The 13,084-nt window shown below is 36.2% G+C and overlaps 1 long non-coding RNA gene across 6 annotated transcripts; it reads left to right on the top strand.

Moving 5' to 3' along the window:
- Positions 1-3,945: 3,945 nt before the first annotated feature.
- LOC104109267 (uncharacterized) lies at positions 3,946-8,880 on the top strand. Of its 6 annotated transcripts, XR_011411121.1 has the most exons (4): positions 3,946-4,340; positions 4,674-4,719; positions 7,544-7,613; positions 8,623-8,880. It is a non-coding gene; the product is annotated as an uncharacterized lncRNA (long non-coding RNA). The 6 variants fall into 6 exon arrangements; XR_011411118.1 differs by lacking the exons at positions 7,544-7,613; positions 8,623-8,880 and adding an exon at positions 8,080-8,426 and having other exon boundaries at positions 3,959-4,340; XR_011411117.1 differs by lacking the exon at positions 7,544-7,613 and having other exon boundaries at positions 3,963-4,340.
- The last annotated feature ends 4,204 nt before the right edge of the window (positions 8,881-13,084 follow it).

Below are 13,084 nucleotides of genomic sequence, written 5' to 3'. Positions count from 1 at the left end.
GACAGGAAGCAAGAAATTATTTTAGCCGTTTCGCTTGCCAAAAACATGCTTACTTGAATAAAAAACTTGGATTTACTAAGATTTAAATTATATATATATATATATATATATATATATATATATATATATATATATATATATATATATATATATTTATGAAACGGTTTTTGACTTTTGAAGTACATAAATAACCCTAAAAGTAGATGATCTTGAATTTTTGTCTCATTGCCTCATGGACAGAACTTCAAATTTAATAAATGTTGACCCTCGCTTGTCCCATGAATAACACCTTTGACTTTTGACCTTAAAATTTTGCCCATGGGACAATCAGGATCACAAGTTAAAGACCATTCTACAAAGTGTCATATTTCTATAATATGTTTTAAAATAATTACATTTTTGGGGCCTTTATTATTTGAGCCTAAAGCAAAAGCTTATTGGCCTCCCTTTTTGTTTTTTTTTTTTTGGGGGGGAGGGGGGAGGGGGCGGGGGGGGGCTGGAATAATGGCCTTACTATGGAGCCGGACATGTATAAGGGATATTAATCCTGAAATTATATGCGAATTTATTTTATCTCGTGTTTGATTAAATTTCTGAGGTCGGAATTAGCAACCCGGATTGATTTAAACCACAATTGTGGTACTCTATTATTCTATCCCATATTGAGGGTGGGATAATAATTTTGGGACTATTTAATCCCCGGATAATATACTACAATGAAAAAAATGCTCTTTTTCGAGGTTCTTCCTCCAAAATCTTTACAAAAATCTAAGGTAAAAATTAGAAATTAAAATTTATCGAAACTTATCTAGTATATACCAAATACATACGTTATATTATACTCTGTGTATTTCATTTTTAGTCCAATGAACCAAGCATCTCCCAATCAAAATATATTCACTAAATAAATCCATCACTATTTAGTTTTTGTATTATAATCCCGTCATTGGATTCTCCGAATAACTTGTTCCACGACCAAATGACTCATGAGTTCCTCTCTTAGATTACTTGCCTCTATTAAATCGTTAAAGTTTAAGCCACGTCACGACTCATATAAATACTCATAATTATGTGTTCTGTGAAAAAGTGAATATTAGAGTAGTATACAAAAAGAATAAAATTAGAAATGTAGAAGAGTTAACGTAGAGTGGTCACATTTATGATTTATACTAAATGTGTCACGACCCAAAATCTGCATGTCGTGATGGCGCATATCTCAATACTAGGAAAGTTGACAACCTCAATAAAACATAATATCTTTTAAATTTGAAAACATAATGTTTGAATGCAATAGAAAACCTCACAAATACCGATATAAAAAACTCCCAAAACTCGGTGTCACTGAGTATATGAGCATCTAAATGATAATAAAGTCTGACTGATAAAAACACTATCTGAAAATATAGAACAGTACAATAACCGAACGGAAGAGAGTCAAGGTCAGCGGACGCTAGACAACTACCTTGATAGTCTCCAACTGATAATACTCTGAGATCTAACAGTCGCTGTCTCCGGAAACACCTGGATTTGCACACGAGGTGCAGAGTGTAGTATGAGTACAACCAACTCAATAAGTAACAAGACTAACCTTTGGGCTGAAAGTAATGACGAGCTCAGCAGGTACAATCCAGTATAAAAATAACAGTTCAGAAATGTAGGCATGCTTTCAAGTTCAATAGTTGAACTCAGTACTGTATATGGCCAATCCATCATAGGGAAGATCATTCCCATATATGTATACATCAATTGCCAGTCAGTGACTCAGTACCGTATAAGGCCAATCTAGCCCAGGGGTAATTTATCCTCAAATATAAATAATTCGGACAAAATCCATGTCCAGGGAATTCATCACAATTATAAATAAATAAGGCAAGTCCATGCCATGGGAAGTCCATCCCGAATATAAATCATCTACGCTCACTGTGGGGGTGCAGACTCTGGAGGGGCTTCTTCAGCCCAAGCGTGATATAAAGCTGATATGGCCTGCTGCAGCGGGCAATCGCGATCCATATAATAATAATATATTTAAAGCCGATATGGCCTGCTACAGGCGGGCAGCCCTGATCCCATAAATATCCTCACAATTTATGAACATGATTGAGTATGAAAGGTACATTTTAAAATAATTAAATTCAATAGCAACACGACCCTATGAGTCCGAAAATATAGACACGTAGCCTAAACGTAATCTTTAATACGAGTCTCAGCTCAATTTCTCTAACACGTGGAGAATATTCGGATAATAATATGATTCTTTAATTTTTACAACTCCATAGAATTTATTTAAGTCACAATTTCTATGGTGTACGACCACACGCTCGTCACCTAGCATGTGCATCATCTCCAACAATTGATATAACACAAAATTCAGGGATTCATACCCTTAGAACCAAGTTTAGAAATGTTACTTACCTCAAAACTGCGTAATTCTTTATTCCTCTATGTCTTTGCCTCGCGAATTGGCCTCCGAAAGCCTCGTATCTAGTCACAATTAATTCGATTCAGTCAATATAAATTATTAGAATTAATTTCATATGAAAATACTAATTTTTCAACAAAATCCGAAATTGCACTCAAAAATCACATGTGGGGCCCACGTCTCGGAACTCAACAAAAGTTACAAAATATGAATGCCCATTCAACCACGAGTCCAACCATACCAAATTTACCAAATTCCGACATCAACTCGACCTCCAAATCTTAAATTCTTATTTTGAAATCCCTAGGCCCAAATCCTCTAATTTCACCTCAAAAACACGTAATCTAGTCGAAATACTCAATGATAATTCAATATTATTAACTAACAATGATCATAAGTGACTTACCTCAAGTTTTTCCGTGAATTTCCTCTGAAAAATCGCCTCAACCCGTGTTTGGAATGTCCAAAAATGAGAAAATCTTGTACCCCTCTGTTTTTGTACACTGCCCAGAGGTTCCGCACCTGCGAAATTTTTAACCTCTTCTACGCCATTCTCGCTTCTGCGGACTCACTTCTGCGAAGAAGCGTCCGTTTCTGCGGTTTAGTGCCCTCCTAGCCCAGGCCGCATCTGCGACCATGTTGTCGCTTCTACGGACCACACTCTTCTGCGATTCCAGGCTCGCTTTTTCGAGCTCGCACCTGCGAGCCAAATTCCGCAGGTGCGATTGTATCAGAAGGCAGAAGGTTTCCAGTTTTGTTCTAAATTCGAATTTGATCCGTTAACCATCCGAAACTCACTCGAGACCTTCGGGACCTTAACCAAATATACCAACAAGTCTTAAAACATCATACGAACTTAGTTGAAACCTCAAATCACATCAAACAACGCTAAGACCACGAATCATAACCCAATTCAAGCTTAATGAAACTAAGAATTTTTAACTTCTATATTCGATGCCGAAACCTATCAAATCGAGTCCGATTGACCTCAAATTTTGCACACAAGTCATAAATGACACAACGGACCTATTCCAATTTCCAGAATCGAATTCCGACCCCGATATCAAAAAGTCAACTCCCCGGTCAAACTTCCAAACTTAAATTTCTAATTTCGTCATTTCAAGCCTAATTTAGCTACGGGCTTTCAACTAATTTTTCGGACACGCTCCTAAGTCCAAAATCACCGTACGGAGCTATTGGAATCATCAAAATTTTATTCCGGGGTCATTTACCCATAAATCAACATACGGTCAACTATTTCGACTTAAGCTTTAAACCTTGGAACTAAGTGTTCCAATTCATTCCAAAACCTCACCGGACCCGAACCAATTACCCCGGTAAGTCATATAACAACTGTAAAGCACAAGTTGAGCAGTAAATGGGGGAACAGGATTGTAATACTCAAAACGACCGGCCGGATCGTTATAAAATGATTAGCTAAAAGGTATGCCATCAAAAGACTTCTTTCTTACCTTCCATTCTCAGCCGAGCTCAAGATCCGGCTTCAGAAGTTTGAGCTGTTTGACTGTTTGGTATCTATCAACTACTGATCGATTGTTCAACTCCTCAGTTTGATTATTTGGTGTCAAACTCTTTTCTCTTATTTAAGAAACTTATCCGTCTATTTTGACGACAAAAATTGCGCAACAACAACCACACTTGATTGATTCAAAAGCACACAGAGAGATGACCAAGTTAGAATTGTCACTACTAGAAAATGAGAGAATTTCAACCGAAATTTTTCGACTGAAAATTGTAGTCGGAAATTTCCAATGGTTTCTGTTGGAAAATCAAAAACATAATGTTAAATATTTTCTTATAGTATTTCGACCATATTCCGACAATGTTAGTCTCAAAGTTTTGGCACAAAAATACAGATTACTTTTTTGCGACCGATTCGGACGGTTCTTGGAAGTCAAAGGTATTGCATTTGACCACTTTTCACTTTTCGGAAATTATTTTAATTTTAAAATAATAAATTGTCAGTAATTTACCGGCCAAATCGTTCAGACCGGTTCGGTGGGAAATTCTTTTTATAACCCAGCCCCCAACTCCTTTCTTCTTGTTTCCTTCTCTTTCTCTTCTGTTACCCCTTTCACTCACTTCGCCCACCTATGAATCGCCGGTCGCTGTCACTCAACGTGACTCAAATTTCCGGCGATATACCTCTATAGCACTTTCTCCCTCCCTCTCTCCCTCATCCCTATCGCAGCCAAATTCAATTCTAACCTTTTTTTCTTTTTTTCTTTTTTAGGTAGTGTGCACCTCCTTCTCCGACAGCGTGCATCTTCTCCTGCGAGGTAAGTTCTTCCTTCATCATTTCTACGGCCTTGAATGTTAATATATTTATTCTTTTTGTTTGTATTGCAATTTAAATTAGTATTTTTTTAGGTTAAATATGGATAAGATTAGAATTGAAATTAGGGTTGAAATGAAAGAATAATTTATTCTTTAACCTTGAATAACTATTGTTTAGATCCTTGAGTAATATGAAAATTAAGCTTCTTTCGAATAAAACATTTTCCACTTAGTAGAAAATTACTAAACTTGTTATTGTTGTTGTGTTGAATAAAAAATTAAAAGTGAATGAAAGTTGAGATTTGTTTTTCAATAGGAGTAATCTTCATTTTGTATTGTAAATTTATATATATTATAGAATTAGAAATAAAACTATTCAATTTTGACTTTATTTTCACATTGTAATGTATATTTGTTATTGAATTAGTATTAAGTAGTGTGTTTGAATAATTATAGCTTTAATTTTGATTCATCTTGCAAAGAGTTCCAATTGTATTTTATATTATTTATGTGATGTAGCTAGTATAATTTTAACAATAGTGAAGTAAACCTATAAAATGATTGTAAGATTAAAGTTTATTAAATATAATAAATTCATTGGTTTGATATGGTTTTAAGTTTAAGGTTTCTTGAGTATAATGTTTAATGCTTGTTGTTGCTTTTTAGTTTACTAATGCATATGGATAAATGCAAAAACCCTTTTAGATTACTAAATAAGATGGATAAATATCAAATTACACTAAAATATATAATTAAACTATCTAGATAAGTACCCTTTGAAGAGTAAAATTTATTAATTAGTGTAAATAACATAAAAATTTCAACTTCTAATTTTTTCTGTGTAGATTTTATTTGGGCATCGTAGATGGATGCATAATAGGAACCATCCGAATTGTTCGGGGTTGCGGGATAAATTTATAGAAGAGGTTGCTGCTTTTATTGCTTAGGCAAAGACACTTGATGATTTCCTTATTGAAGGGACGATTAAGTTCCCTTGTGTGAAATGCAAGTGTGTTAAATTATTGGGACTGGATATTGTTACTGTTCAGCTATATAAGAAGGGTTTTATGGAAAATTAGTATGTGTGGACTGTTCACGGGGAGAGTCATACTAGTGTAGATGATGTTGATTTTCAGAATTCCTTTGGTGGTGAAGAAGATAGTCCCATAGCGGACAATAATGTTAAAAATTCTAGATTTAATGAAATGATGAGGGGCGCTTTTGAGATGTCAAAAGGGGCTCAATCCGAACCAAATGAGGAGGTTAAGAGCTTCTTCAAATAATTAGAGGAAGCTAGTTGTCCGCTTTATGAAGGTTCAGTTCATTCCAAGTTGTCTGTTGTTGTTAGATTACTAAGTATTAAATCGTATAATTATATTACTCAAACTGTGATGACTTGAAAGATCATTTATAGTTTTAACCCTCAACTCTGTATTTCGAAACCCCGAATAGCTCTGTTTAGCCTTCCTCAATTTGTGTGCGCAGTCCGTGTCTTTTTTCAAAAGATTTTTATGTGAAAAATTGATAATTAAAAAAAATGTGAAATCGTGCTTTAAAACTCATTTGAGTTGACTTCAGTCAACGTTTTGAACAAACAGACCCGGATCAGTATTTTGACGATCTCGGTAAGTCTATATTGTGATTTGGTTTCATGGGCGTATGCCCAGAATCGAATTCGGAAGTCCCTACCTTGATTTATCAAATTTGTTGAAAACTAGAAGTTTGAATGTTTAAAGAAGTTTTCGAGTTTGACCGTAGTTTGACTTGTTGTTACCGGGTCCGGATTCTGGTTTTGGAACTTGGTATAAGTTCATTAGAGTATATATGACTTGTTTGCAAAATTTGGTGCAAAGCGGGGTTGATTTGATGTGATTCAGATGTTCGGTTGAAAAGTTGCATGTTCTTAAGCTTCGTTGAAAATTTCATTCGTTTTGGCGTCCGATTCATAGTTCTAGGTATTATTTTGGTGTTTTGATCGCGCAAACGAGTTCGTATGATATTTTTGGACTTGTGTGCATGTTTGGTTTAGAGCCTTGAGGGCTCGGGTGAGTTTCAGATAGGCTTCGGAGTAGTTTTGAACTTAAGGAAATTGTTGGTTCTGGTGCATGTCTCTGACCTCGCAATTGTAAGGTCAGTGTTCACAATTGCGAACGTTCATGTCTTCTGTCAGGTTCGCATTTGCGAACAAGTAGTTCACATTTGCGAAGTAGTACTTGGAGGGGGGGGGAGGTCGCATTTACGATCAAACGGTCGCAATTGCGGAAGTCCAAGTTCGTATTTACGAACAAAACCATCGCATTTGAGATGGCAGCGGAGATGGGGGACTTTCGCATTTGCGAAAGATTTCTCGCATTTGCGGGGTTCGTAATTGCGACATCTGCGCTTGGACAAAAGAAGGAGAAAACGGGAAATAGCTTATTTCTTTCAAATTCTCAACCCTAAACACCTTTGAGGCGATTTTTCCAAGTAGCTTTTCTTCCTAAATTCATTGGTAAGTGACTCTAATATACTTTCTTTCAATTACCCATTATATTTCATAAGATTTTAACAACAAATATAGGATTTCCATGATAGAAATTAGGGATTTGGGTAGAATTAGGAATTTTTGTAAAATTGGGATTTAGACCTCGAATTGAGGTCGGATTTCGAATTGAATTGCATTATCGGTCTCACGGGTGAATGAGTGATCGGGTTTTGGTCCAAACCTCGGGTTTTGATCAAGCGTACCTAGGGTTGACTTTTTCAATAATGATCTAAACTGAACCTCTTTCATTTGTGGGTAGTTTCTAAGGCTTATTTTGAATCGTTTGGTTAATAATTTGCTAGATTTGGTTGGTTTGGAGGCTTGTTCGAAAGGCAAGGCCATGGTTGAATCTTGAATTGATTGCGGAGTGAGGTAAGTCTTGGGTCGAACCTTGATTTGAGGGAATATGAACCATTGAGCTATGTACTATGTGAATTTTCATGAGTAACAGCGTATATGCGAGGTGACGAGTATCTATACACCGTCAATTACTTGTTTTCATATCTACCCATATTTCATTAATTATAGCATTCCATGTCTTGATTGTTACATGCCTTAATTGCTTCCTATGCTTTAACTTGCTACTTGTAATTTATTATTCTCGCAATTATAGATGTTAATTTCTTCCATGCTCACATGCTTAACTGATACATGCCTTAATTGTCTTACTTCTATCCTTTAACTATCATATATTTGACTTGTCTTATTGCTTCGTATTAGTTGTAGTCTTTCATGATTTGGTACGAGATTCCTTCTTGATTTGTAGCTTTCATATTCGTTAATCGTAAAGATTCTTTTGTTTCGAGTTGTTAAATTGATTGCACTTATTTATTTATAGATCGGGTTGCATGCCGCAACAGGTGGCATAAGGGAGGATTTATGTTGTATGGTGGGATCGGGTTGCGCGCCGCAACAGGTGAAGAATTGATATGGTGAAATAAGAGAGAATTATGGTATTGACTCTAATTATATGGTGGAATCAGGTTGCGCGCCGCAACATATATTTACTTATTATTATTGAAATTTACATGGTCGAATAAGGTAGGATTGTGTTGTACGGTGGGATTGGGTTACACGTTGCAACAATTTATGTGTTTTCTCCTCCCTGTTGTATTGTGTTGGCTTTTGTACTTTCGTACGAGACTCAAAGGATTGGTATTTCTTATATTTAGTGGTTTTCTTTTAGGATTGAGTTGTTTTCATGAGCTAACTGCCATATTTCGTTTCCGTATTTTCCTTTCCTATCATTATTAGTACTGCATACAGGTTATTGTAAGTGGCATGCCTTAGTCTCGTCACTACTTCGTTGAGGTTAGGCTCGGCACTTACATATTATATGGGGTTGGTTGTACTCATACTACAGTCTGCACTTCTTGTGTAGATTTTGGAGTCGGTCCCAGTGGTGGTCAGTAGATTGCTCGGGTTGACTATTAGTATGGAGACTTGAGGTACAACTGTTCGGCGTTCGCAGCCTTGAAGTCCCCTTCTACTTTATCTTAGTTGTGTATTTTATTTCAGACCGCTTTACTTTCGTTCAGACATTTATCTGTATTATTCTAGTAGCCCGTGCATTTGTGACACTAGATTCGGGATTGTATTTGGATATTTCAGTTGTTATGGCTTTTCACACTTTATTTTAGCTTTATCTCAGTTATTTCAGTAATTGTCATCAATTAAATTTGATTGGTTTAAAAATGGCTTAAAAATTTATCTAATGTTGGCTTGCCTAGCAAGTGAAAATGTTAGGCTCCATCACAGTCACGAGGGTGGGATTTTCGGGTCGTGACAAGTTGGTATCAGACCACTAGGTTGCCTTGGTCTTACGAGTCACGAGCAAGCTTAGTAGAGTCTAGATGATTGGTACAGAGACGTATGTACTTATTTCCCAGAGGCTATAGAGTTTAGGAAAAATGTCACCACTTTCTTTCTCTATCGTGCGAATTTATTCTATCATTGATGATTAATCCATTCTACTCTTGTTCCCTCGCAAATGGCGAGAACATGCACCGCATCTACAACCGGACAGGAGCCTGTGCCCCCTGTGGTAGCTATGACCAGAGGTAGAGGTCGAGGCCGAGGTCGCGCCAGAGGAAGAGGTAGAGCTCAGCCAAGAGCTCGAGCGGCAACACCCGTAGTGGAGCCTCAGGTAGATTTTAATGCGCAGGTTCCAGCTCAGACTGTACCTGTTGGACCAGCTCAGGTCTCGGAGGGGTTCATAGCCACTCCAATGCTTCAGGACGTTCTAGTCCGTTTGGTAGGCCTTATGGAGAGTGTGGCCCAGACCGGCACACTTCCGGTAGCACAAGCCGTCTCTCGGGCTCTAGTCCGTTTGGTAGGCTTTATGCATTGTGTTGTCATGTAAGAAGGAAAGTTGACGTCTATCAAAAACCATGATTGTCACATTTTCATGGAATCTTTGATGCCTAATACATTCAATGCTTTGCCTGCTAAAATATGGAAGCCCATCATAGAGATATGCTTATTTTTTAAGGAGTTGTGCTTTAGCACATTGAGGGAGGAGAACCTAGCTTACATAGACAGTAACATTCATCTTAACTTTAAACAAGTTGGCAAAAATATTTCTGCTTGGTTTTTTCGATGTCATGAAACATCTTCTAATTCACCTTGTATAAGAGGTACGCCTAGGAGGGCTAGTTCAATGTAGATGGATGTATCCCTTCGAGAGGTAATTATCTTTATTCAATTATCCTTACGTGTTTTAGTTAAACATTATTTCATCTTAAAACCATGCTATGATTTTAAGGGACCGTGAAAAATAGATCAAGGATTGAGGGATCGATATGTGAGGCATATCTAACTAGAGAAACTTCTTATTTTTGTTCTTATTATTTTGAACATGATGTAATATATTTAAGAAATAGACCTGATCGGCATGATGATGCAGGCAATACCGATCCATTAGCACATTCCCTATTCAATCAACCTAAAAAGGCGTTCCAAAACGTAGTCCAACACTATATTTGACTGAGATGGAGCTAAAGTCGGCTACAACACATGCTCTACTAAATTCTCCCGAGGTCCAACCTTATTATACGTAAGTGTACATTTATATTGCCGACTTACATTCAAGATCAATTATCAATCATTTTAACTAATGAAAGTTTCAATTTTGTCGGACAGTTGGTTTGTGGGTACATATGGGCATGAGCATGTTGTCCTAGGTTTGCAAAATGGTTTAAACACTTTGTATGTATTGGCGAAGTTTGTTTCAATGCAAATTATTATCATTTGTACATACCTTTTAAATTCTAACTGTTATTGGGTTCGCTCTAGGTTCATATTCCAGATAATAGCGTAAATGATTCATATTTGCATGATATTGCTTGGGGACCTAACCCTAAAGTCATAATTATGTCTAGGTACTCCATCAATGGGTATAAGTTTCATACAAAAGAATGGTCTAAGGGATAAAAACTCAATAATAGTAGTGTGTGTATGTGAAAGGTGATGTTGATTGTTATGATGTACTTCAAGAGATATTAGAACTCGGGTATAGTGTTGGTTGGCTGAAGAAAAAGTTGGTACTCTTTCACTATAATTGGTATGATCCAACACCTACTAGAGGTACAAAGGTGCATCCTCTATATAAAATAGTTGAAATAAAGCACAAGGGGAGGTATAGACTATATGACCCAATTATCAATGCAAAAAATATGAAATAGGTGTAGTACGCACTTTATCCTTTATGCAAGAAGAAGGTTTCATAGCGGGTTGTGATAAAAATAAAACTCGTAGGTAAAGTTGAAGTCAAGGATGCATTAGATGTAGCGTACAATCAAGTGTTGAAGCAATGGTGAATGATGAACTAGAAGGTAATTGCATGATAATGAAGGTCTCTATGAAGAATTTGATCCTTCAGTCCTTAGATCAAATCAAAGTGAGTATGAGGAAGGAACATCCATGGCAAACGGGGACGGAGATTCAAGTGATGAATATAAAGTAAATGAGGATGAAGAATTATATGATGAAAATGAAAAAAAGCGATGATGAATATGATCAATAAGAAGAAAGTGATGAGGATTGAGTTGTTTGTGTGTTTTATGACTTGTTTGATTTCTTATGTTATTATTTTATTCTTATATCTTGTTGGACTTTTCATATGCTCTTTCTTTAATCATTTTAATATGTAAAAGAATTACTCCATATTATGATATGTTGATTTTTTATATTTATTTAACTTAAATTACACAGATGGCTTCTAAGGGTAAAGAACAAAAACAATTTAAGAAGAAAAAAACTACGTTGCCATCTACAAGTCACATTCCTTCACATATGCCTAGTATGAGTCCTCCTCCTAGTTTTTCTCATCTTTGTCGGTCGACTTCATTACCATACGAGTTTTTCAGAGTCCCCCCTCCCCTCCCCTCCCCCCCTCTCGTCCCCCGTCTAGCACAATATAAAATTATTTCATGCTGACCAATAGTGGTTCAGCCTCCACTGCCATTAATTTTATGCCCACACCTGCTTTACCACCTTTGAGTCATCGTGATCCTGCTAGTCAGCATGGTGTCTCACCATTGATTCCATGCCCGGACGGCCATAACAGTCAGCAAGATGGTTTGTCTTTTGTGCCTCCATCATTGTCCACTCCGTTATCATCTCTATCAACATCTACTCATAGTATTCTAGACTGGATATTGGAGGCTCTCAGGCCACACATATGGTTGTGAAATATTCGAAGCCATTTTTTAAAGAGCCGTGGAATTTCTGGAGAGAGATACCATATTAGATTAGAGTGAATATGTGGCATCAATTTAAGGTACAAACAAATAAAAAATTTATAACATTTATTGTGCTCGTCTAACTTTTGTTTTAATTGTAGACTAAGTGTGTATGGAAGGCTCAACATGAAATTCAAGTGAATGCTAATTTCGAGAAAAGAACTCAAAAAAGGATTAAAGATACTCATTTTGTCTCTCAGAAAGGTGGCAGCAAGCCCGAATGGTTGCGTCAAGACGTCTGGATTCAACTTCTGAAGAAGTGAGATACCGATGAATGGAAGCAGAAGAGTGAAAAAAGAAAGGCAAACAGAGCCTCCAGTAAGGGTGAATCAATGCGCACAGAAGTTCAATTAGTTTTACAGTTCATCGATTGAGATTGGTAATTTAAATATAAAATTTTTCTTAGTATATTACTATATGTTATAGAACATATATTAACTCATATTTTAAATTTTGGTAGGAAAAGGCACAAGATGAAAATGTGTCTCATGCTCATGTGTTTGAGGAGACACATAAGAAGAATATAAAGAAGGAGGAGGAGGAGGGTACAAGAGAAGGATGGGTTGAACCACGTGCATCAGAGACATATGTAAAATTCTAAATTCAATACTACGTTTGTTTTGTTAAGAATAGTTTGTTTATATAATATTTATTATTTTTAATTCAGGAAGGGTATCAAAGAAAATTGGAGGAATGGCAACGAACTCAGCCTAGTTTTCAATCGTCGCCCAAAGATATGACTTCAATATGGACACAGGCAGTCGGTGGAGTAAATAAAGGTATATAATTTTGTAGTAATAATCATTTTAATAATAGTAATAATCGTTTTAATATTAGTAATATTCTTTTTAATACTAGAATTTTGTAGTAATATTAGTTTTATATAATATTTATCATTTTTTTCTTTATTTCTCATGAAAATAAATAAAGGTAGAGTCTACGGATTTGGAGTACAACCATCCTTCAGTCGTCCAGTCGCATTATTTAATAGTGTTTCTGCTTCACCCGAAGAAATTGAGACATGCGGATACAAATTAATGAATTGTCGTAATAATAGAATAATGCTTAAGAAACAATAAGTATGATGCGGACATTCATGAA

This window comes from Nicotiana tomentosiformis, chromosome 9, assembly GCF_000390325.3.
Source record: "Nicotiana tomentosiformis chromosome 9, ASM39032v3, whole genome shotgun sequence".
Classification (NCBI taxonomy): domain Eukaryota; kingdom Viridiplantae; phylum Streptophyta; class Magnoliopsida; order Solanales; family Solanaceae; genus Nicotiana; species Nicotiana tomentosiformis.
This window is presented reverse-complemented; position numbering and strand designations above follow the sequence as displayed.